At 36.4% G+C, this 21889-nt stretch overlaps 1 protein-coding gene across 2 annotated transcripts in view; it reads left to right on the forward strand.

Moving 5' to 3' along the window:
- Positions 1–21889, forward strand: part of GNAL (G protein subunit alpha L) — a 106576-nt gene that overhangs the window by 61251 nt on the left and 23436 nt on the right. The window lies entirely within an intron of this gene.

Raw genomic sequence — 21889 nt, forward strand, 5'->3', positions numbered from 1 at the left:
GTCGGGGTCAGTGGGCAGAGCTGCCTGCCGGTTTTACTACCAATTCTTGCGAACCGGTCCGAACCAGGGGCAATAATTCATGTCCCTCCTTGCTCTAATATGGGGCCCGGGTATGTGTGGTGACCTGGATTGGGAGAAAGCCATTGTCTCATAGCTTTTCAAAAGACAACTGGACTTCCTTAGGGTTTTTTTTTCTCCTTGAAAAAGTTTCACCTCATCCAAGAAGCTTCTTCTTTGCCTCTTTCATTACTTCTCTTTAAGATAGGGTGACGCTGTCAGCTTTGAAAGATATTGTGGTATGTCTCCTCCTTAAAGGATTCTCTTCAGTGTTTAATAATGATTGCATAGTCCCCATGCTGTGTCTTACAGTCTCTGCTCAGTCCACCAGGGAAGACATAGACTAAGTCCATTTTGTAAAACAATGTCATCTAATAGGATCCAGCAAACTCTACTAAGGTCCCTGACCTGGGGAACAGTACTCCTTTGAAATCTGGATGGTTTCAACCCTATCTGCCTTCTGGAAAGCTGTAACGGCCTGGCTTTTTCCCAGGTGTTAGGGTTGCTAGTGGAATCTCATGTGTGTATTAGTGTTGTGAATTGGTTCTTAAGGCCTCATGAAGTTATCTTTGAATTGCATTTTTGGCCTTGTTTCGTATTTGTTTTATAATATAATTATTGTCAGTACTGTTAACCACCCAAAGCAATTTGTTTAAGATGGATGGCTATATGCATTTTATAAATATAAATAAATAAGATCTTCCCCAGTGGGGATTCAGCTGAAAAATATCTAAATTGAGGTTTCAGGTTTGTGCATGGATGGAGGCAGCTGGCTGGTCTTATGAATTACTTTTGCAGGATCTTGTCAAAGGTAGAACACAAGTCTTGGTCCTGTTCAATCCTGTCCAATAGGTCCAGTTGCAGATTCCTCCTCTTGAGGGACTGTTGGGATTTGGATCAGATGAAGCCAACTGAAAATGAACACCAGGAAGATGGAGTTATTATTCATTCATTGTGATTTTTTTCTCAGTCTCCAGTTTTGCTCTTAAGTGAATGGCATAGCCCCTGAAGCAGCAGGCCAGGTAACTATTCCCTAACTAGAAGGTAACTGGATGTCCTGGCCAGGAAGGCCTTTATCCAGTTTTGACTGGTATCATAGTTGCAAGCATTCTTGGAACTATAAGCTACAATTTATTTTTATTTATTTATTTTGTCAAGTACGTATTAGATAATATATATCAGTGTAAGCACGAATTGAATACATAAAATAAATACAAATGGAACATTAGGACAGGGATGGTAGGCATGCTGGTGCTTTTATGCACACCCCTTATAGACTTCTTAGGAATGGGGTGAGGTCAACAGTAGACAGTCTTGGGTTAAAATATGGGAGGTTTTGGGATGAAATCACAGTCAGGAGTGCATTCCAGGCATTGACCACTCTGTTGCTAGTCATATTTTCTGCAATCAAGTTTGGAGCAGTTCACTTTAAGTTTGTATCTATTGTGTGATCGTGTATTGCTGTGGTTGAAGCTGAAGTAGTCATTGACAGGTAGGACATTGTAGCAGATAATTTTATGAGTTACGCTTAGGTCATACCGAAGGCGGCGTAGTTCTAAGTTGTCTAAGACCAGAATTTCAAGTCTGGTGGCATAAGGTATTCTGTTTCGAGCAGAGGAGTGGAGGATTCTTCTTGTTAAATATTTCTGGACACGCTCAATTGTACCGTGTTTCCCCCAAAATAAGACCCTGCCTTATATTTTTTTGAACCCTGAAATAAGTGCTTGGCCTTATTGCCATGCGCTCAAAAGCCTGATTGGGCTTATTATCAGGGGGTGTCTTATTTTGGGGAAAACAGGGTATTAATGTCCGATATGCAGTACGGGTTCCAGACAGATGAGCTGTATTTGAGAATTGGTCTAGCAAATGTTTTGCATGCTCTGGTTACTAATGTAAGATTACCAGAGAAGAAGCTACACAAGATTAGGTTTACAACTCTTAATACTTTTTTGACGATGTTGATACAGTGGGATTTGGCACTTAGATCTTAGATATGAGTACACCAAGGTTTTTGACAGAGTGAGGGTCATCTACAAGGTCATGTCCACTCAGCTTGTATTTTGTGTTCTGATTCTTTTTGCCAATGTGTAAGACAGAGCATTTGTTGTTGAGATTTGGAGTTGTCAATTGTTAGACCATTCCGACACAAAGTCAAGATCTTTTTGAAGGGTAGCAGCATTGTCGGCGGTGTTAAATAGTTTTACATCATCTGCAAAGAGAACGCAGTTGCTTATAATATGATCGCAAAAGTCATTTATGTATAGTATGAAGATGTTGGTCCTAGAATGCTGCCTTGGGGGACACCACTATTAACAGGTGCAGAATTTGATAGGGCGCTCCCTATTTTGACCACTTCTTGTCTGTTATCCAATTATGTAGGGGTCGGGAGATGCCATAGGATTTTAGTTTTAGAGGTAGTTTGTCATGTACCACTGAATCAAAGGCTTTATAGAAGTCTATGTAGATTGCGTCTATTGCTTTGCCCTGATCAAGATTTGTAGTCCATATGTTTTTGCAGTGTAGAAGTTGTAGGTTACAGGATAATTTTTTTCTAAAACCAAATTGTTTGTTAGAGAGTAGGTTGTTTGTTTCTAGGTGGAGGGTAATGGATTGGTTAATGATTGATTGCATGACTTTGCAGGTGAACGCAGCATAAAGAGATTGGTCTCTAATTTTCAACTAGGCTGGGGTCTCCCTTTTTAAACAATGACTCACAATTATTTCCCCATGGTTTAACTTCTGCAATGTGCTGTACATGAGACTTGGCTTTGAAGACAGAAATCGTAATGTCAGAAATTACATTAGTAGTGATCTTTATATTGATTGGTTACTATGATTATAGTACACCTGTTGTGTAGCCCCTACATTGATGAATTTGGGGTAACATTCAAAGTGCTAGTTTTTATTAAAAAGCACCTAGGCATATTTAGGACTGCTGCTCCAATAAAGTTGATCCCTCTGAGATCTTTCAGGAGAAACTGGTGCTTGTGGTATCAAAATTATGGGAAGGAGGAGGAGCATGGGAAGGGGGGGAGCATTGGAGATTGACGCTAGGAAATACTATTTTTCCATAATGGCACCTGTGAAGCCTCTCTTCACAAGCTAAGCTGGTATCCTTGATGATGGTCTCCTGAGAAATAGTGAAAATAGAACTCTTCCTTCAAGGAATGGTTATGTATCATCTGAAATTAGATTTTATTAGTGTATTGGCTTTGTGTATTATCTATATACTACAAAAACTGTTATGTCTGTAACCTTTATTTAGGCAAAACAGTGCATCGTAAGGCAACAATTTTTGAATCAAGGTACCTCCAGTGGGTCTCCTGTGGAATTGACATTTGGCAAATTGTTATGATGCAAAAATTATCATAAAGCAGCATACAAAATGTCCTAAACATTTCCTGTAATCAACTTCTGATGTTTGACTGCTATACAGCCCAGCATAGACTACTTTCAAGGGAGTTACATCTGTGAATATCTTCCTGAATGTGTAAGAACTTTTCACTAGAAACTCTGCCATGGTTGAAGGCATTGAGGAATCTGATCAGGAACTATCTCCTCAACAATTGCCCAAGAAGTCATGGACCATCAAGTTTATTATAGTTTTTTTTTTTAAATTCTGAAATTGTATATAGCACAGTTATAGTATAGTGAAATGTAGCGTAGTGTAGTGTTTTGTATTATTTATATTGTAAGTTAATACCTATGTCTTTGCTTCCATTTTTGGATTCAATAGGCTGTCATTGCTCTTTATAGTTTCCTAGAATGCTGAGGGTAGATTGCTGATACCCCTCCTGGCTTATCCAATATTGACTGGTCTTTCTTCTTGTGAAAGGGTTGTTTTTAATTTCTGCTTAAGTCCATTGTTAAAGAAACCTCCTTCTAACTCAAAAAGGTTGGCAAATTATCAGTGTGTCAAAATATATAATTTCTGGCTATGATAATCAGGAAAACAGCAATTTTATATTTTTTCCTGAATCTGAATTGTGTAAGAAACTACCACCAGCTTTTCCCTACTTTGTTGCGCCCTCCAATTTCCAGTAAGAATTTTCCTTGACTTGAAATTCTGGGAGTAGAGTTCAACTCATTTGGAGGACACCAAGTTAATCTAGACATATTCCAACAAGAGTTTTCAGCCAGGAAATGGGACTGCTAGGTGTTCCTTTGCTGGAATTGAATAGAGGAGTCCATGCTGCAGTTTACATACTTCTGTCAGACATCAAGATGCAGGTACATGTAATGAAATTTCTAATCATCTGTAGAATAGCAGAAGAGGAAAAATAATTGTTACAAAAGAGAGGTGACCATAGAAGTGCTCTGATAACAGTTGTAAGTGCGAGGACTGGTAAGTAATTTGTTTCAGTCCTGTTTAATTTGAATGGTCCTAAATGAATGATTGTAAATCAAGAACTGTCCGTATATGACATGAAACAATTAAACACATATTTCTGTTCATTTAAATGCCTACTTACTATTTATGTGTAGTTGTTTCCAGATTCAAAATAAGGAAACAGATGCTGTGGTTTGGACATCCTTTCTTAAGTCACTATTAACACTTCCTGTGGCAGAAATAAATAATAATAAACTTGCAAATGTTTCTTGTAATCAGCTAAAGGCTTTTCTATTCTTGGACATTTTTTTGTCTCGTCCTTGAATAACTTTTTACCTCAAAAATATTTTTGCCCTACATATTTTAAATCTAACGGTTTTTTAATAATATTCATAACTGGTTACCTTGAAAGCTATTCCAAAATATTTATTTTTCATTTCTGTAGGGACTTCTTGGTTGATCTTGGTTAATTTCAAAGTTTGTTTCAGATTGTCTTACTCAAATATTCGACTTCTTTTCATCTTCACTTTTGTCACTGTGTGCAGGATATTACCATCTAGAATAGATTAATTAATTAATTTAAGCTATTATTCCTTCTACTCAGATCATATTTCATATGTCACTGGCTGCCACACACCAAGTGGCATAAAGCAATCCTCACATTTAATGATTGCACCCTTTTTTTCCCCCCAAAAGTAACTTGTGTGCTTGTGAGCAACAGTCCAGTTTTTGTTTCATCAGCTCAAAGCACTTCTTCAAAAATACAGCTTATTAAGGTTTTCCTTTGCATACATTAGATAATGGATTTTGTGATAAAATCAGATAAAAAGCTTCTTTCTGACTTCCCCATACAACTTTTTGTTGTATAAGCAATACTGTACTGTGGACCTGTGGAAAAATGTCACCTAAACTTTTCAGCGAGTTGTTTGCAGTGATCCATGGTTCTGTTTTGCAGTTCTGAGCAATTTTCAGGCAATTCTAGGAGAGGTATTTTAATTTGAGATTTGTGTCCTCCCCTCCTCTTTTATTTTTCCAGATATTGCCTTGACTTCAGCAATCGCGCATAATTTTCTCACAATTGAAATTGCAACCTGGAAGCATTTTGAGATTTATTTATAGCCTTTTCTTGATTTGTTAGAGTGAGTTGTTTTCATTTTTATATGCTCAAATGGCTTCTTAAGGAGCCCTTGTTTGTTAAAAGTAAACAAGACAACACTCACAGCCGGAGAACTCAAAGGGTCAGAGTATTTGCTCACCTGTGGAATTATCTTCTAGCTAAGGGTAGTGAATCACCTTTTTGAGTAGTATTAATATTTTTAAAAGTGGCTATCTATCACTGGGAGAGTATTGCCATGTCTTATTTTGAATCTGCGCATAATTGAATACAAATATTGAATATAACTTCAAATTTGCAGAATGATGGCATGTTGGTGCCTAGAGTTCTGCATGCAAAGGCCTTTTGAATGCTAAGGGATAAAAAGAAGAAATACCTACTGAAATGAAATATAAAAAATATAGTTTGGACAAAAGCCAGCATTTGGACGGCTGTGGGCAGCCTTTTCAAGGTTAGTCTTTGTGAGACATATCAGAAAGTACACATTGACCTTTTTGAACTATATTTTTCAGAGGAATTTTTGGTTTAAAAGTGAAAAAATGAAAAATTACATTATCGATTTTTTTTTTTGTAAATAGTGACAGTGCAAACATAAGGGGTCCAGGGCAGTGGTGAAATCTTCTCTGGTTTGCCACCGGTTCACTGCCTGCGCGGTGGGTACTGTGCGCATGCGCATCCGCAGTGCGCACTGTGCATTCACACATCTGCAGTGCGCACCAAACGCATGCTGCACGCACATGTGCAATGTGGGCCAATGCATGCATGCACACTGCACACCAAGCATGCGCACACATGCACAGTACACACCAAATGCACACTGCGTACGGAAAAACAAGGCTTGGGAAGGTAAGTAGAACAGGGAGGGAGGGAGAACAGCTGTACCGCGCGATTTAGATTCACTAGAAAGCAGGATTTCCTGCTTTCTAGCGATTTTAAATCGCACGGCACAGCTGATCGTCGGAAATACCGGTTTGAAAGAACCAGTAGCTTTTTTTTTACTACTGGTTCACCTGAACTGGTAGTTTTTATCACTACCGGTTCACCTGAACCGGTGTGAACCAGTAGCATTTCACCACTGGTTCAGGGGATAGAGACGAATAAGCAACAGTGTCAACACTGACAATACAACAATATTGCTGATCTCAAATCACATAGCAGAGCATCTTAGAGCCAACTATAAGTCACGTATGAAAAATACAGTAGCACTAATTCGTTGAAGTAGGTAGGAGTGCATCATGAAGCAGTCCTGTCTCTTTTAGTAATCTTGACACTATCTCTCTGTTGATGCGCACCAAAACTGCATTGATTCTCTTGGCAACCATGATACATTGTTGGCTCATGTTTAATCTGACAATCTTTTCACAAGTACTACTGCGAACCAGGTGCCATCTCTTTTGAACCTATGCATTTGGTTTCTCCTGCTTAAGTGCATAATCTTACATTTCTCACAACTGAAGAACATTTTGTTGGATAAGACCCAGTGTTCTAAATTATCATTATCCTTTTGAGCCTACTTTTGGATGTTAGCTGTCTCCACCTCCAACTCTGTATTATCCACACATTTTATGAATATCCCTCATTTATGAAGGTGTTGAAGAATAGTGAACCCAAGATAGAATCCTAAGGCATTGCATACGGCACTGCTGGGTTTTGTTTTGTTTTTTAAATTAAATGGGATTTTTTTTATTTAAATCAGATTTTTTAAAATCAAATTTATTTTAATAAAATGCTTTTGGAGTTAAAACTCTATCTAAAGATAGTTTTCTATTTAAAATAGATTAATAATTTGGTTTATTCATTATGAAATGGAGCTTAGTTATGTAGCATGAGGCTTTATATTCTGCAATATTTACATTTTTGGTAAATTCATTCCATGAATCCAAGCTCTGCAAGCTAAATAGAAAACCTTTTTTTTTTTTTTTTTTGCAAATAATAATATTAATGATTCTAACTACCAGCAAGAATGAGCCTTACATTTAAAGAGCACCTGTCATTTCAGAACAATCATGGCAGCGCCTGTTAGCGGGCATCTACTCACCTGCTGCCTGCCATGTCCCTTACCTTGTTGTGTCACTGCCGCATCATCAGCCATCCCATTAAAGTGAATGAGACTATCGGTGAATCAACAGGGGGTCAAAGGAGGAGCCACTGCAGGACAGAGATGACAGTTGCTCTTTGAAAATTATGATTTAAGCCGAGTTGATTTAAATCAAGCCTTTTTACTAGTGATTTAAATCATGATTTAAATCAACTTGATTTAAATCACATCCAACCTGGGACGTAGATCTATTAAAGTCCACATATTGGCTATTTTTATTCAGCCAGATGTGATAGTGGGACTATCTATCCCACACTATTCTAGTTTATCAAAAAGGAAGCTATCGTCTGCTTGATCAAATACCTCACTAAAGTTTGAGTCTACTACATGCATAGCATTCCTTGGTACAGTAAGCTAATAATTTTGTCAAAGAAAACAATAAGATTTGTCTGGCACAGCCTGATATTAACAAAATCATGCTGGTTCTTGGTAATAATCATGTTAATTTTTAAGTGCTCACAAGCCCAGTGCTTGATTATCTTTTGCAAGATTTTCCAAGAAATTGATGTGAAGCTCATTGGTCTGTAGTTTCCTGTGTCCACTTTTTTTTCTTTTTAAAATACTGACACTGGCTCTTCTCCACTCTTCTGGCACACCTCTTATTCTCCAGGATTTCTCAAAGACTTCAGGAAATTTCTCTGACACCTGCTGGTTCATTTAACACCCTGAAAAGTAATCCATCCAGTTCAGGATGTCTTCATATAATGATGGAAATATTTTGGATTATTTTGCTGTGTATTTTTGCCAAATTGTTTGGAAAAGTACACACATTGTTGTGCTGCTGGATCCTTGAAAGGTCCTTGATCACAGTAAAGACCTACTGATAAGCTAGCTCAATTTCAAATCACTTTCTGATTCTGTGAAAGCCCAACTCTATGAAAATTATTTTCACTTATAATTCTGCTAGTCTGGATGTGTCTGAATTTACAGGATGATCTAAATCACGGGTGTCAAACTCGCAGTTTCATGTTGCCATCACTTGACGTTTCGCGATGTTTTTTCTCTTCGCGGATCTGGAGTGGGTGTGGCCTGTGCATGACACCCCTGATCTAAATTTTTCAGCATACTTTTGAAATCACATGGGAACATATTGCTATTATTTCTAAAAGAACAGTGTGAAAATAAATAATTTATAATGATAAAGAACATAATTGATTATACAGAATTATATAAACCAAACATATAAAAATTTAGATAATTCATCATCTACATTAGATAAATGAAGCTTAATGCCTTGTAAACCGCCCTGAGTCTCCGGAGAAGGGCGGCATATAAATCAAAAAAGCATGATTAATATTGTTTCCCTGTTTCCTATTTTTTAGTTCATTTACTGCCTAGTATTGCTTGTGACTACTATATTGAATTAAGTGGTTTCACGTAGGCAGAAGAATTGGAGAAATAGCAAAAATTTAGAAATGCTAATCATAGCTGGTGACCAAAGAGAGCTATTAATTGAAACTTTAATTAAATGCTTTATTTTCAAATAATAGTAGCTACAGCGAAACAGTACCCTTTTATTGAGCTATTGTGTATGAAATATTGTTGAAAATGTATATAAAGTTGTTCTTAAATATTACTAAGCAAATATTAAATGGCTTGCATCAGTATCTTCACCAATGTGAATAATTTTACATGAATGCAAGTTGTATTTTATCTAAAAAATAAAATGAAGTCTCAATCAAATCTGCTTGTTGGGAAAAGAATGTAAAAGATCTTAAGATGAATGTAATGAAATTACCAAAAATGTTCTGAGTATTGTTTCAAAAAATGTATTTAGCATACAGAAAATTGTTTTAGTGAGCACTTGGTATCATGGTGTAGAAAAATATTCTGTTAACTTTGTAAAAGATTACATCATACAACTGTCTAGGAGCTGTGGAATATATCTGAAAGAGAAGGAAGTGGTTTATCAATTTTCTATATTAAACAATGTTTTCTGCTAATAAAAGGTACAATTAGAATTAGATCCCCAAAATCAATGATGAATAATCAAATGAAATTGGAAAAATATTTCCCTTTTTTTTTTTAAATAAGAAAAAGAAATGCTCCTATGAAAGAAAATAACCCTTAGTAATTAGCAAAGTAATTGGATGATTACTGCATACCTAGAAATTATAGTAAAAAAAATACCTTGCCGGTGACCAAGATTATTTTCTCCCAAGGGTCACTGTCTTAATTAAGTGTACACTAAAGCAGGTGTACAGTGAGACTTTGAACATAATACTAAGCATGTCCCATGGCTGCTAAGTTGGCTATTCCTAAATGGATTTTAATGACTGTTATGCCTTAGGCTTTGTGCTAATGAAGGTTTTGTTGTAAGTTGGAGAGAGAGAGAGAGAGAGAGAGAGAGAGAGAGAGAGAGAGAGAGAGAGAGAGAGAGACTCTGCCCTTGTGAGAGATTTATTTGTGTATTAGAGTCCTCTTTGTTTGTCTTTGTTGCTAGTTTAGCACAACAAGCTGCTGTGTCCCCATAGCAAAATGATCTCCTTCTTTGAACAAATCCATGTACACAGCATGGAGAGATGCAAGTGTTAGAGCCATAAGGGTATATTCAGTCTCCTCAACAAAACATGATTATCATGGGACTAAGGTTGTTTATTTGAGCTCTAGGTGTACAAACTTTTATTTTAAATTATGTTTAACGTTGTGTTAAGCAAATAATCTTGAGAGATAGCATTAACATTTAGAATGATTATGTATTTTTCTGATGAGAATGCCTAAATTGATAATAGTATTATGTTAGATCCTGTTTTAACGTTCATTCCATTCTGTTCATATTATCATATAATTTAGTCAAATTCCTGTCCACATTAATACTGCAGATGTTTGAAACAATTGAATGAACTTGAAAAGTTAAAGTAGTTTTTTTATTTCAAGCTATTCTCAGCTAAATAGCTACCAAAGCAAAAATTGAAGTAAAAACACAAAATACTTGTATGATTCCACTTTTCTTCAAACTGTCAGTGATAATTACATTTGAAATTATTTCATAATTATTAAAATAAGTTCTGCTGTTTTTTAAAGTAAGTTTCTACATTTATTTCCTCACCATTAATACCAGAGCAAGAGAGAGAAACTCCTACAGGAATAACAACAATCTGTTTGTTTTGGATTATGGCACTTTTAAATAAACAAAAAGTTAATTCCTGTGAATTGCATGTAATGCTGTTTGTTTTAGAAAGCTGGTGCAAACAGTCATACAAAGATACTAGCTTAATCAATTTTCCAGTCAGAGAGCAGAATATGATACTGTATAGCCAAAAATAGACTGCTAAAGAAAACCCTAGAGAGGATTAGAAAGACAGGTTCAAAACACAGATTTGACGAAGTGCATTCAAAAATTCTGCAGAATTGAACTTTAGGGTAATTTCTTAAATTATTGAAGAGAGTATATTTCATGTGTCATTTTTTTAAATTTTGAACCAACTTGGTCCTAGTTATGAGTAGGAGCTGTACTGGAGATATTTATAACTTCATCACTTCTTACAAAATTCCTGACTACATTCATTACTCAAGGATTCTACTTGAGATTGAAAAAGTTTAGTGGCAGTACTAAAATATATTTTCCAGCAAGTCTATATTAGGAAAATTCATGGTTCTATTTCCTCCACTATATTTATCAAACCTCTTAGTCCATAGTTATAATAAATAGTAGAGGGTTGCAGTTATGTACATGATTTGAGATAGTTTGTTGCATGAATTTAAGCTTATGTGAATCAATTAAAGAGCTGTTTCCAAACATTTGAATGGTTGTCTCATAAATGATGGAACAAATGACTTCATGTTATAAGAAGAAGAAAAAGATTTAAGACTAATCACTAGGAAGAATTTCCCGAGGTTATGAGCTGTTCAGTAGTGGAACAGAATTTTTTTAAAGGAAGTAAACAGTGATTAGAGGTTTTTAAGTAGAAGCTAGGTGGTTACCTATCAATTCTTGCCCAGTAATGGATTTCCTGTACTGGCAAGGTTGTTGGATTAAGTGATTTCCAGCGTGATCATAAAATGTTATCCTGTTGACTTCAGAAGTGTATATTTCTGAATAAAAAATAGACAACATGCATCTTTCTTGATGAATCTTCATGAGTTTTAAAAAGTAAAAAAATAAAAGCATTTCTAGAATCACAATTCTTTGATTCTAATACTGTTTTTTTTTTTTTGTCACACTGATCATATTATATTGATTTTCAAATATTGAAGGTTTCCCTTCTCTCCCTATAAACCTGTGTGATCACCCATTTATATAGTTTTTGTTGGGACATTCTTCTGAATATTTTTACCTGCATTAAGTATTGATATCCTTCCTAGAAGTAAAAGCTTTTTGCTCAAGCCTACTTCTGAACATAATCTTTTCAGTTTTTCATGCAGTATTGTGCTTTCAGTATATATTTCCATCCATTCCAGTGAATTTTTTTTCCCTTTAGGACATGTTAAAAGTGATAATTTTGTGACAAATTGGAAATAGTTCCACCCCAAGACTTTTTATAACAGTGTTCAGGAACTCTCATGTTGTGCTTCCTTATTTTACCCATTCTTCTCAGATCAACAAAGGACACAGTGGCTAGGTGCTTAGGACACTGAGTATTAGACTATTAAAAGTCTACAGCTTGGAGACTTCTGGGGTGACGTCAGGAAAATGGGGCTCTGTTTCTTCTGTCCGAATTTTCGCATCTGAAGGCCTGTAATCAGATCCTGGAAGGGTCGGCAATATAGAGGGGATACTCCGGGGGTGATGGGGAGAAGAGCAATCCCCCACTGCAGCAGAAGGAACCTGTCAAATTTGACGCAAAAGAGACTGGCTGTAATGGTCGGGTCTGGAGGCATGATGGCGAAATCCTGAGAAGATAGAATTAGTAAACACAGCAGAAGGAGAAGAGGGTGCAATCTGACGATTCGAGCGGGAGCCGTGCTGGAAAACTGTACAACAAGATTAACCATTGAGATTGAACTTGTGACTATTGATTTCAAGTGACTAGAGTTTGCAGTGAGCGGCCAGGAAAGGAATAAGCATAAAAAAGTTTATTTTTTTCTGATTCAGACAGAGACGTTAAGGTTTTGGGAGTGAAGAGAAGTGACAGTGACTGTGCAAATTAGAGAGAAGCTGACATCTTGGATGGAGAACGGAGAAGTTGCAGATGAAATAGTGAGATTTAGGAGTAAAGAATCGATAGACTAGACAAAGCCCAAGAATTTTACGAACAATGTATAGCAATAGATGAGGAACAGGAGAGCAGAGAAGAGATAGGGGGTAAAGGTAGGAAGAAAAACATCTGGAAGAAAAGGAGTTGGACAAAGAAGAGAGAGGACTGAAAGAGAACAACAGGAAAGAGAGGGGATGAGAACGAGGACGCAATGAGGGATAAGACCAAGGAGAGGATTAAGGACTATCAATAAATGATAATATGGAAGAAGAAATTAAATTAATATCAGTTAATATAAATGGTTTAAACTCTCAGGCTAAAAGAAAGCAAATACTCTCTAAACTCCAAAAGCAAAATATGGACATCACATGTTTACAAGAAGTCCACATTAAAAAACAGCAAGGTAACATCTTAGAATCTCCTAAAATAGGGAAAGTCCATTTGGCTCTTGGCATCAAAAAAAAGAAGGGACATAGCAGTATACATAAAAGATTGGCTAAAGCCGAGGCAGATATACACAGACAATGAAGGAAGAACATTTTAACTGAAGGAACAATAAGGCAAAAGCAAATATTATTGGCAGTTGTTTACGCACCAAACACTAATCAGAGGGAATATTATCATAAATTGCATGGGAAAATAGTAGAATTAGTACCAGAGAATATTTGTCTATTAGGAGATTTTAATGCGGTTGTAGATTCCAAAAAAGATTACACAACTGGTAAAAAAAATAAGAACAGGAAAATACTACTGAATATGTTCTTTGATATAATGCAAGAGCTGAATTTAAAGGACATTTGAAAAGAATTAAATCCACAAAAAAGACACTATACTTTCTTTTCTAACCCGCAAAATTCATGGTCCAGGATAGATATGGTATGGATGGTAGAGATAGCACCAAACACATGGGCGGACCATAATCCATTAATAGTAAAATGGAAGGGAAGAGTAAAAAAGAGAGGGAGGTGGACCATGAATCAGAGGGTGTTAAAAGAAAAAAAGTATGTACAATGGATAGAAAAAGAATTGGCCTTCTTTTTAATGGAAAACATAAATGAACACACAACGTTACAGAATCTCTGGGATACAACTAAAGCTTATATTAGAGACCTAACAATAGGCTATGTGGCAAAAAGGAATAAAGAAAAAAACAATAACAAATAGAGTTACAGGAGAAACTGGAAGAATTGGAACTTAAAATGCAGGAATCCCCAAATGAGAAAATTAGTGGAGAAAAAGAGCTGATTAAACACAAAATAAATTTGATTTCTCAAGAAGAAATGGCCCAAAAACTTAGATTGATAAGACAATTTTTTTTTGAACATGCCAATAAACCAGGAAGATGGTTGGCTTATAAACTGAAGAAGGAAAAAGAAAAAAAGTTAATAATATAACGACAGGATGAAGAGAAGAATACTCATCACCAGATGGAAGAGAAAAAGAATATTGCCCAAAAATTATTTGAAATGTTGTATAGTCAGGAGAAGATAGAGGAAGAAGATATCAAACAGTATTTAAATTGAGGAGCCTCCCTATATTACCGGATGTAATAAAAGAAATGTTAAATGATAAAATTACTATGACAGAGATGAAGATAAAACAATAAAACCCCGGGACCAGATGGAATTCCCGCACAGTTCTATAAAGAAATACTAAAACCACTAGAGATATTATTATTGGACATATACAATGAAACATTAGAACAGGCAGAATTACCAAAGACTTGGACTGAGGCATTGATAACACTTACTCCAAAAGATAATACAGATACGCAGCAAATTAAAAACTATAGGCCAATCTCACCGTTGAATTCTGACTACAAAATATTTGTGACAATAATGGCCGAAAGAGTTAAAAATATATGAAACGAAATTATTCATTCTGATCAAAATGGGTTTTTGCCCAATAGATATATAAGAAATAATACACGGATTGTAATGAATACACTGGAATTTTATGAGGCTCATCCAGAAAAGCAAGCTGATATTCGTAGATGCTCAAAAAGCCTTTGATAATTTAAATTGGAACTTTCTTATTAATCAATTAAAAATTATGAATTTTGGGGGGAAATTTATGGGAATGATTAGGGCGATATATTCCAACCAATCGGCAAAAATAATAATAAATGGGGAAATAACTGAGGATATTAGTATAACCAAAGGGGTGAGACAGGGGTGTCCTCTATCCCTCCTTCTAGTTATATTATCATTGGAAACACTATTAATACAAATTAGGCAAAACTGGAAAATAAAAGGACTGAAAATTAAACAGGAGGAATACAAAGTACAAGCCTTTGCGGATGATTTGGCTTTTATTATAGAAGAACCTTTAAAGACGGGAACTATATTAGTACAGGAAATTGAAGAATTCGGTAAAGTGGCAGGGCTCAAAATAAATAAAGAAAAAACTAAAATACTAATGAAGAACCTTAGTAATAAGCAAAATGAGGAATTAGAAGAGAAATTGGGGATTCAAATTGTCAAAAAAGTGAAATATTTGGGAATTTAGTTAACAGCGAAATGCTCTTTGATAAAAGAGGATAATTACGATAAATTGGTACAACAAATACAAAAAGATCTAGATAATTGGGCAAAATTACAAATATTTTTAATTGGAAGAATTGTGACTATAAAAATGAATATATTACCTAAATTTTTGAATTTCTTCGAAACAATACCAATAAAATTGGGGGAAATTTTTTGAACAATTAATAGCAAAATTTATTTGGTTGGGGAAAAAAGCCCGAATAGAGCTCAAACTTTTACAGGATTCTGGATGTAAAGGAGGTTTTGGTTTCCCTAACTGGGAATTATACTACCAAGCAGCGGCCGTGACATGGCTTAAAGATTGGATCCAACTGAATAACAAAAGGGTATTAACATTAGAAGGCCACGATCTCCAACTCAGCTGGCACGCATTTTTGTGGGAAGGGAAAAACAAAACCCATGTATATTTTCAGATACCTAGTGAGAAATGCTTTGTTAAACATCTGGGAAAAAATTAGGAAAAATCATTATATGAAAGTTCTAATTTGTATATCAACAATGGAGGTGATGATTTATCCAAATGTATTAGACTTAAATAAGGTGGTGAGGTATTTGGAACTATTAGATGAACAAGGAAATTTAAAATCAGATCAGGATTTAAAGAATCAAGGAATAAAGATTGACTGGTGGCCATATCTTCAAATTAGAACAAGATATAAAAAGGATTGGGAACAATATGGCATTTATGGAGAACAATTGGAACTTGACAAAATACTATTAGGAACAGGGGGTAAAATGATCACCAAAACGTATACTTTCTTACTAAGATTTAAAATCGAGCTGAGGATTTTGTGCAGTATCTGCATGACAAGATCGTTCTGATTCGGGAAGGCCTGGCCTCTGACTGGGTAAGTCCAGATGGGATGACTGAGGCAGGTCTTGAGAGTGTTATCTGGGAGGAGTTCGATCCTGTGGCTCCTGAGGACGTGGACAGGATTCTGGGATGGCTGAACGCGACCACATGTTTATTGGACCCGTGTCCCTCCTGGTTGGTGCTGGCTTCCCGGGAGGTTACACGAGGCTGGCTCCAGAGGATTATTAACGCTTCCTTGAGTGAGTGTGTCCTGGCGGCCACCTTGAAAGAGGCGGTAGTGAGGCCCCACCTGAAGAAGCCCACTCTGGATCCGGCTGTTTTGGCTAATTATCGTCCAGTCTCCAACCTTCGTTTTATTGCAAAGGTTGTTGAGAGTGTGGTGGTGCGGCAGCTTCCACAGTACCTGGATGAAGCTGTCTATCTAGATCTGCTCCAGTCTGGTTTCAGGCCTGGGCACAGCACGGAAACAGCATTGGTTGCGTTGGTGGATGACCTCTGGAGGGCTCGGGATAGGGGTTGCTCCTCTTTCCTGGTCCTGTTAGATCTCTCAGCAGCTTTTGGTACCATCAACCATGGTATCATGTTGTGCCGGTTGGAGGGGTTGGGAGTGGGGGGCACCGTTTTGCAGTGGTTCTCCTCCTACCTCTCTGACCGGTCGCAATCTGTGTTGGCAGGGGGGCAGCAGTCGACCCCGAGGTGCCTTGTCTGTGGGGTGCTGCAAGGGTCGGTCCTCTCGCCCCTTCTGTTCAACATTTATGTGAAGCCGCTGGGTGAGATCATCCGTGGCTTTGGGGTGGAGTTCCATCAGTACGCTGATGATACTCAGCTGTACATCTCCACCCCAGGCCACCCCAACGATGCCCTTGAAGTGATGTCCCGGTGCCTGGAGGCCGTGCGGGCCTGGATGGGGAGAAACAGGCTCCGATTCAACCCTTCCAAGACCGAGTGGCTGTGGCTTCCGGCGTCCCGATAGAGCCAGCTGGTGCCAACGCTGGTTATTGGGGGCGAATCATTGGCCCCCACGGAAAGGGTTCGCAACTTGGGCGTCCTCCTGGGTACACGGCTGTCTTTAGAAGAGCATATGACGGCCATGGCCAGGGAGGCTTTTTATCAGGTCCGCCTGATACGCCAGTTGCGTCCCTTTCTAGATCGGGACTCCCTACGCACGGTCACTCAAGCACTCGTCACTTCCCATCTGGACTACTGCAATGGTCTCTACATGGGGCTCCCCTTGGGGTGCACCTGGAGGCTCCAGTTGGTCCAGAATGCAGCCGCGCGGGGGATTATGGGAGCGACGGGGCACTCCCATGTAACACCTCTCCTGCACGAGCTGCACTGGCTTCCTGTGGTCTTCAGGGTACGCTTCAAGGTGTTGGTGACTACCTTTAAAGCGTTCCATGGCTTAGGGCCGGGGTATTTACAAAACCACCTTCTGCCGCCAATAGCCTCCCACCAGCCAGTACGCTTCCACAGAGAGGGACTCCTCAGGGTGCCGTCGGCCAGACAATGTCGGCTGGTGACCCCCGGGGGAGAGCCTTTTCTGTGGCAGCACCTGCCCTCTGGAACAACCTGCCCCCAGAGATATGCACGATACCAGACCTCCGGAATTTTCTTCGGGCCCTGAAAACACATCTTTTTCACCTAGCCGGGCTGGTTTGATCCCATCCCTTCGATTTTAATTTGTAATTGGTTTTAACCTGGGTTGTTTTAATTGGATAGCCAAATTATTTAATGTTTTTAAATTGCTTTTAAATTTTATATGTTATATTTTACCATGGCTGTTCACCGCCCTGAGTCCTGTTGGAGAAGGGCGGTATACAAATTAAATAATAAATAAATAAATAAATAAGTAAGTAAGTAAGTAAGTAAGTAAGTAAGTAAGTAAAATGGAAGAAGAAAATGTGAAGGAGATGATGATAAGTTGGGCTAGAAATTTCGGATACAGTATTGAATTAGACCATTGGGATAAATTATGGGAGAAAAACTATAAATTAACGATGTCAGCTACCTACAAGGAGAACCTCTATAAAATGTTCTACTGTTGGCATTTACTACCAGCCAGATTGGCCAAGATGTTTTCAAATTGTTCACCCGATTGTTATAGTGTGGCTATAAACAAGAAACTTTCTACCACATGTGGTGGACTTGTCCCAAGGCCAGGAAATATTGGCATAAAATAAGAAAATGGTTGGAAGAAATAACTGAACAAAAAATTGAATTGAAGCCAGAATTATTTCTTTTGGGCATCTTAGATTGGAAAATGAGTAAAAAATTTCAATGTATAATATTACACATATTAATGGCAACCAGAATCATTTTTGCGAAGAATTGGAAACAGGCTGATATCCCTTCAGAACCAATGATAATAAGAAAAATATATGACTGTGCAGAAATGGATAGGCTGTCTATGGAATTGAAAGAGAGAGAAGAATCTGAGTACTATCAAATTTGGAACAGATGGTATACCTGGCTTGAGAATAGGAGTAAAATTAATGTATAAGATTTATAAAATGTAATATATAAATTATATAATATTGATGATAATATGATCGTAGATATTATTACCCTAACCCTAAAGTAAGTCACAACTAGTGGGGTAAAACCTGCAGGGACACTTTTTTTTTTACCTTTTCTCACATCAACTGCTAGAGTACATGATGGAATCAATGCATTTTTATGTTCTTCATCTAATATATTTATTTAATTCTGATTTTATAACCAGTTTTAAAGCAATTACTGTCTCTGTTCCCTTAATAAGTTTCTTATTTTCGTGGGTAGGCCTTTAACTTTCAACTTTACTATTTTTCTCAATAATTTTTCTTCTGTGCTTAGATTTAGAGGTACACCTCAAAAAAAACCACACAAAGTGCATTTCATGTAGTTAGTTTACATAATTTATCATCATCAAACTTTATTTGGTCAAAAATCAACTTGTTACAGTATGTAATTTATAACTTTGTGATTTCATACTAGTTCATTTTCATAATTACATAATTGACGTTTATAGGTCTTTGGTGTCAGTTTACATAATTTGTATAAATAAATTTACATAGATGGCATAAAAGATAAATTATGTAATTATACAAATTACATCTATGTAAATTCAAATATAAAAGATATTTGTATTGAATGTATAAACATTCCCCCATTGTCTATTAAATTAAGATTGAGGACAAGTGTATACAGTCTTGTCCCATTGATCACAGAGTTGAAAAATAAGCTGGTGAAAAAAGTTCTATCTTCAAGCTAAATTATGGGGAAGAGCCCTTTGTAGTTGCTATAAAGCCCTAAAATTGGTAATGTCTTCTTGGAAGGTCTCAAAACCATGTTTCTAGCATTCTGCTATAAAAAAAGGATGCATTTTACTTTCTTTGCATCCCTAGTGCCTGGTAGCTAAACTGATTGAAGGTTTATTATTTTAGATGCTCTACAAATTCAGGAAAATATAATTCCTGGATTGTCCATCTGTGTGATACATCCTTACCTACCTTGTATTATAATCCCACTCCTGAGAATGTTGCCCTCCATAAATGCTAAGTGTGACCTCAGAGAACAAAATATTGCCCATCCTTGTGTTAATTTTCAAATCTACCTTTATTTCTTGTTTCATTTCTTATGCTTTATTTATAGATTTTCATTTGCAAACATTCTAGGAAGTTTAACAAAAAGCTAACTTTAAATTTCCCAGGCAGTTTAATTCTTTTTGTTTTATTTTGTAACAAGTCTGTTCTGATGTTGGCTCTATTCTGATGTCATTTTTTATATATTGTATTTTTCAAGATTTTTTTACCTTTAAATTGCTTATATCTCTTTTTATTATTGTCGTATTACATAAGAATTCAAAATTAAATTTAAGGGAATTAAACTTAACCCAAAGGTGCTTTTCAAAAGGCAACTAAACTGAATCAGAGTGCAAATGGGAGTGGAACCCTCTTAGGACTACTGAAAGGACTGTATTTTAAACAGGGGATAAGTGATGTCACATCCCTCCCCCTTTGTTGAGAGAGGGCTGTTCATTTTTAATACAGATTTCCTCTTTATAAACAGGAGATAGTGGTTTTGCATCCCTCCCCCTCTATTGAGAGAGGGCTGATCAATTTTAATGACCTCTCTTTCAAACTGCTGGTCCTCTCTGTCCAGAATGTGGACTTTGCTGTCTTCAAAAGAGTGGCCTTTGTCTTTCAGATGCAGATGGACTACTGAATCTTGTCCTGATGGGTTTGTTCTCCTATGTTGTGCCATGCATTTGTGAAGTTGTTGTTTTGTTTCACAGATCTGCACATGTCTCACTGCATTGCACAGCATATACCACATTGCTCAGTTTGTGTTTTATCCTTGGAGTGGACAAGCATCTGCCTTATTCTTGGGTTTAAAGTGTGTACATATGTTGTGTTGAAAATCCTCCTGAGCTTTTCAGATATTCCTGCAACGTATGGAATGACAACGTTGCTTCGTTTGTTGTTTTCTTCTTTCCTTCCATTCCCCACCATTCAGCCAGAACTGAAGAAGCTTCTTGGATGAGAAGCGAGACGTCTTCAAGGAAAAACCCAAGAAAGTCCAGTTGCCTTTTGAAAAGCACCTTTGGGACAACCATGACCTGGATGATTGAGAATCTCCATAGGCAGAATTAAACTTAAGTTAGTAAGAATTTGGGATTAAAGTTTCAAAGCAAATATATCATGGCATGTGGCAAACTTTTAGAACTTTTTTTTAAAATCTGATACTGGAAATAAATAATTCCCTGAAATGTAACTGCAGTGATAAAGACTTTAAAAACAAGGGTCTAAAATTGTCACTTCATGCTGTTGAGATGAGCACTATCAAATAAATAAATAAAATTCCATTAAATTAAGATAACTTCGTCATGTAACAGTTTATATTGTAAACTAATTAAGTACTTTAGATTTTCTTAGAGTATTTTTAAAATTCAATTTTAAATTAAATACTCTGATTTTAAATATTTATGGACAAATCATCAGTGAAACGGTTTACTTCAATTAAGGCTTATTTGAAAATAGAACTGTAACTTACATTAAGACACAGCTATCATTGTAGTTAAGATTAGTATAAACTAACATTTGTAGCAGAATTTTGTGCTGGAAAAAGGCAGATTGTATTTTTACACAAAACTTTATAATATTTGTAAAAAATAAACTGTCATCCAGACATTCTGTCACTATTACGCTCTTTTGAATAGAATGTTTCACTGCTATTTTCATTTTTTGTACATTGTACATTTTAAAAAATATATGTCATAAAAAACTAATTTCAGTCTTCTAGAGTATTTTTAAGAGCAAAATCTATATGTACTTTCTATTTTCACTTTCATATGCTTTGAGGCAAGCAAAGTAATTTTGGAAGTGATAATATAATAATAATATTGGACCCTCTGAGCCAATGAATAATACTATATATGAAAATAACATTTAATTTTTTTGAAACGGGCATTTATTTTCTCCCCTTTCCACTTCCTTTTCCAACAGCATTTAAAATAGGATCTTACATTCTAATACCCATTCATGACTCAGGGAGAAGTTAAATTCTAAATGGGAATTGTGATACATAAAATCTATAATTAAAACAGTCTTTATCCAAATTGAACTAGTAAAATCGTCACCAAGTATATTACATTTTAAAGAATATACATGAAATTCATAAAGTAATATCTCAGCAATTTACAGTATCTCTCTATTTAAAACATAGATATATATCTAATGTAACTTTTAATAGATTTTTTTTTCTTTTTTGAAATAAAAGTTAAAATAACATTTGGAGAGGCAAATATCTTAGAA

This window comes from Pituophis catenifer, unplaced genomic scaffold (assembly GCF_029215685.1).
Source record: "Pituophis catenifer annectens isolate HBS135680 unplaced genomic scaffold, rPitCat1.0.hap2 SCAF_3, whole genome shotgun sequence".
NCBI lineage: Eukaryota > Metazoa > Chordata > Lepidosauria > Squamata > Colubridae > Pituophis > Pituophis catenifer.